The sequence below is a fragment of the Molothrus aeneus genome, chromosome 9 (genome assembly GCF_037042795.1).
Source record: "Molothrus aeneus isolate 106 chromosome 9, BPBGC_Maene_1.0, whole genome shotgun sequence".
Classification (NCBI taxonomy): Eukaryota; Metazoa; Chordata; class Aves; order Passeriformes; family Icteridae; genus Molothrus; species Molothrus aeneus.
The window spans coordinates 15,988,754-15,993,812 of NC_089654.1; positions in this window are offsets into that span (position 1 = coordinate 15,988,754).

The following is a 5,059-nucleotide window of genomic DNA, read 5'->3' on the forward strand; positions in this document are numbered from 1 at the left end:
GTTTGTAGTTGCATCCTAAGTGACTCATTTATTGCTGAGTTTTTATATATTCAGACTCCACCTGCCAGGACAGGTGAGATCTTGGGCCCTCATAGTGTGCCTGGGGGAGGTGTGCTTTCTGTGTGTTTACATGTGGTGTACTCTTCTCTATCTTAGGAATTAACAGCATGAGCTGTGTAACGTTTTAGGGTCTTGAGTGGAATTGATAGAGGAGATTTGGTGCCTCTTACCTGAGTAGTCAAAATGGTATGGAATGTTTCAGGTGGTGATTTACATTACACAGGAGTGGAAAGTTTTGACTTCCATGATGATACTACTGCTATTTTTATTTCTGCTGGAAACATCTTGATGCATTTTTAATCTTTCATAGGACTGAATGGTGTTTTTGGTTTATAGTTGTGCTGAAGAGTACATACAACTTGTCTCACATTCTATCTACCTCAATCTTTTTGCTCTGAGAAATGTTGACAAATACTATGTGTAGTTTTGTGGTTTTGTTTTCTTAGGGTTGAACTTGCAAGGTAGCCACTAGAGTAGTAAGAAATATGGGCACTAATCCTTGCAATTTGCTCAGAGGGAATAATTGCCATATATGCAAGCTCTTATGTATATTGCAGCCAAAATGCGCTAGGGTTTTTACCTACAATTATTTTTTGCCACACAGTAAGTGTAGGATGATTAGTATCACACTTGTGTAATAACTTGCTTTGATTTCATGCTGTGTGAAGGATTGAAATCTTGAAACAAGCCTGTAGATTCTCTTGCTTTGGCTTTTCCTGGTTTTGTTACAGTTAAGAATGTGGGAGATATGGAGACTTACCATCTTCATTCCTGTACCCTGGACATATTCCTTGTGGACTCCAGAATGTGTTTCAAACTGTTGCTGTGTCTGTACAGTGAAATCAGTTTTCAGCTTGCTAAATAGAAGCTTTACATTTTCTTCTTGTTGTCTATCAGACTTTTACCAAAAAAAAAAGCTTTTCTTTAAATGTATTTTTCAACTTCTAGAATGTCTTCTGCTCTTTCAAAGTAGCCCTAAAACAGAGGATCCAGAGCTTTTCTTCAGTTGGTTATCCTACTAACTGAAGTCCTCACCCACTCAGATGTAGGATTGTAGGGAGAAACTTTATTGTAAGGAATGCCCCTAGCAAGCAGGGAGTTGGATCTCTCCTACCCTTGCTAAATCCCACATTCTCTTGAGTCAAAAGCCTGCAGTGAAGTCCCTCAAATCATTTGAGAGGATTAGAATGCTACATTGAATTTAGCAGTGAAGACTGTTCTGACTTAAATTTAAAAATGAGTAATATACCATCTGTTTAATTTCTTAAAGGTAATTTCTAAAATTGTGTCACGTTTTTAGGCTTACAATAGTGTATTTCTCTTTAAAGTTAAGTCCTGCACCTCAATTCAAACAGATTTGTCTGGTTTAAAGTAAAGTTAGCTGATGAATAATAAGCCTTTCTGTATAAATAAAAAGGTGTATAAACTGAAGTCCAACATCTGATACAAAAGAGCTTCTGATCTTACTCTGCAAATCTAAGCTTTCCTCATCCCATTCTTTGTTACTTCCAAGCCGATGCCAACAGGGAAAGGAGTAAATATCCAGAGGGTAAATTTGAGCATCAGAATCTGCTGAGACAAAAACAAAAGAGAAGCCTTCTTAAGACCCTGCAACCCCTTACTGTCCTCTGATTCTGATTTAAAATAAAGTCCTTTCTGTATGCAGAAGTTTGGTTGAGGGGTTTTTGTGGTGGGTTTTTTTTCCCCCCATGATTTGAGGATTACCAAGTGTTACAGGAGAACAAGGAATAAGTAACCTGCTTGCCTTTCTGGTCCCCTGCAGGTGAAACATTTGGGTATTTGCAACAAACGTGCCTGTTCTTTTTATGGAGACTTACCATCTTCATTCCTGTCTACCCTGGACATCTTCCTTGTGGACTCTAGGACATGTGTTCCAAACTGTTGCTGTGTTTGTAGAGTTCTTTATATACCCAAAGCTGTTAAGGTAAGTCAGCAATGTTGAGAGTTTTTATGGGTCATCAGAAAAGCTAAGGATGGGTAACATGGTGGCAGGAGCAATGCATGTACTGTGAATAATCACAACCTACTGTGTATATAAGTGAATATTTGTCAAAGATTTTGAAGAGCAGAACAGCTGTGTGGGCTTAGGAGAAGGGCCACAAGTGTTAACATTGCCCATTTAAAAAAGAAAATCTTTTATTGTATAGTCCTTTTCAATCTCACTTCAGATAGGTCATAAGATAGACGTCCTTCATCACCAACTAATAACATGGTTGTCCATATCCTTTTGTTTTCTTTTGTTATCAGTAAGGTTGCTTCATCATTAACAATCAGTTGTTAAAGTTCCTCCAAATGCACCTGTAAATCAACCTTTTTTCACACTGAAACACTTTGGAGCCTGTTTGAATGTCTCAGAACATAGCTAAGCTAATTAGCTACTACACATGTGGGAGTAGACAGTTAACAGTTGCCTTACCATGGGAGTTGGGGTCAAGCAGTGCTGAATGTCCTAGAGCTTATCTGGGCCTGGTCTCCATATGTATCATGGCATACTAGAGTCATTGGGGTGGAGTGATGTCTATGGTCTGTCTCTCTTGCCCTGCAGGCATCTGCTGAGTGTCTGGATTTTGTATTTCTGGTCAGATTTTGTACTTCTCCCTGACCTTCTAACAAACTATGTGTAGCATTTGGAGTCAGGCCAGGTTGCAGGCCAGTGTTGTAGCATTTCTAAGAGAGAGAATTTGCAGAATCTCTATGGTATTCCAGTTCTGAATCTGGCTGAACACCCTCTTGGTAAAACATAAGTGCTGTGTGAAATGGGTATATGCAAAGGATGGTGCCTTCCTACTTTTGTGTCCAGTCCCTGAACACTGCATTATAAATGTCTTCCAGTGAAGGGTTTATTTCTGCAATTGAAATTTGCACCTTTTGAAGTATAAAGATTTCTGTATATTTCTATATAAAGGCTTCTATCAATACATTTGCAACAAAAGGAGGGATAAGGAGACTCTCCATCTTCTATTGAATGTAGGAGGAAACAATGACAAGTGATGGGGAAAAGGCTGAGGTACTTAATGCCTTCTTCACCTCAGTCTAATAGTTAAAGCAGTTATTGTCTGGGTAGCCAGCCTCCTGAGCTGGAAGGCAGGGACAGGCAGCAGGAAGAAGCCCCCATAATCCAAGGGTAAATGGTGAGTAAAGGATCAGCAAGAGCTACCAAAGGCTACTGAGGGAGGTGGCAGAAGTGCTCATCTCTACTTTCCATTGCTGACCAGCAGCCCTGGCTGACAGGGAGGCCCAGATTGTTGGAATTGTCACATTTGCCATCTACAAGAACGGGTGAAAGGAGGATCTGAGGACCTACAGGCCTGGCAGCCTGACCTTGGTGCTGGGGAAGGTCATGGGGCAGATCTTGAGTGCAATCACACAGATCCAGAGGATCTGCACCAGCCAGCAGGGGTTTAGGAAACGCAGGTCCTGCTTGACCAACCTGGTGTCTTACAACACAGTGACCTGCTTAGTGAATGGGGGAAAGACTGGATGTTACCTGTCTGAGCTTCAGTAAGGCCTTTGGTGCTGTCTCCCACAACATTTTCCTTGAGAAAACAGCCATTTTCCGTGGCTGCTCATGACTTGGACAGGTTTACTCCTTGCTGGGTAAAAACTGGCTGGAGGGCTGGGCCCAGAAAGTAGTGGTGAATGGAGTTAAATCCAGTTGGTATCTGGTCACAAGTGGTATTCCCCAGTTTTGGAGGCCAGGGTGTACTGGGACCAGTTCTGTTTAATATAATTTTCAATAATCTGGATGGGGGGATTAAGTATACCCTCATTTTGCAGGCTTTCTGCCCAAATTGAGCAGGGGTCTTTATCCTGGAGGGTAGGAAGGCTCTGCAGAGGAATCTCAGCAGGCTGGTGTGCTGAGGCCAGTGATATGAGGTTCAAGAACACAAAGTGCTAGATTCTGCCCTCAGGTCACAATGACCTCATGCCCTACCATAGGTTTGGGGAAGGTGCCCACAGGAAAAGGAGCTGGGTGCTGGTTGACAGTGGCTGAACATGAGCCAGCCTGTGCCCAGGTGCCCAAGAAGGCCAGTGGCACCCTGGCCTGTGTCAGCAATGTTGTGGCCAGCAGGAGCAGGGCAGTTGGTGCCTTCCTGTACTTAGCACTGGTGAAGCTGCACCTTGAATACTGTGTCCAGGTCTGGGCCCCTCACTACGAAAAGGACATTGAGATGCTGCAGCATGTCCAGAGAAGGGCAGCAGAGCTGGGGAAGGGTCTGGAGCACAAGTCCTACGAGCTGCAGAGGGAGCTGGGGATGTCTGGGGTAAAGGTGTCTTGAGGGGAACTGTGTCACTATCAACAACCTCCTGAATGAGGGTTCTAGTGAGGGAGGGTCAGTCTTTTCCCAGGTCACAGGCAGTAGGACAAGCAAGAGGAAAGGGCCTCAATTGCATTAGGGTAAGTTTAGATTTGATTTTAGGGAAAATTTTGTCACTGAGAGGTTTATCAACCTTTGGAACAGGCTGCCCAGGGAGGTGGCTGCATCACCATCCCTGGAGCTATTTAAAAGACATGTAGATGTGGCACTTAGGGTCATGGTTTAGTGGTGCATTTGGCACTGTTAGGCTAGTGGTTGAACACAATGATCTGAAAGGCCTTTGCCAACCTAAATGATTTTATGTTTCTTTGACTGTCAGTAGCATATGTTAAATAATGTCATAACATTTTGTGTACAGCAATTATAATTTAAAGAATATCCCTCCTTCCATCTATTGTTTGGCTGAAGGTAAAACTTAGTGTAGCCTGTTACTACTGTTAGAGTGCACAGCAGTCCTAATGCTGGAGTTCTCAACCCACTGTGTACCAAGGGGTTAATTTGTTTCCATCACTGGGGATTTGAATTTCTTGTCTGTGCTGAGGTCACTGTCACTGTTAAATGACAGATGTCTTTCTGAAAATCCCTTGCATCTTTCCTTGTGTTGTAAAGTTCAGTGACTGCAATAACAGGGTGTTGTTCTTTAATAACTGTTAAATTTA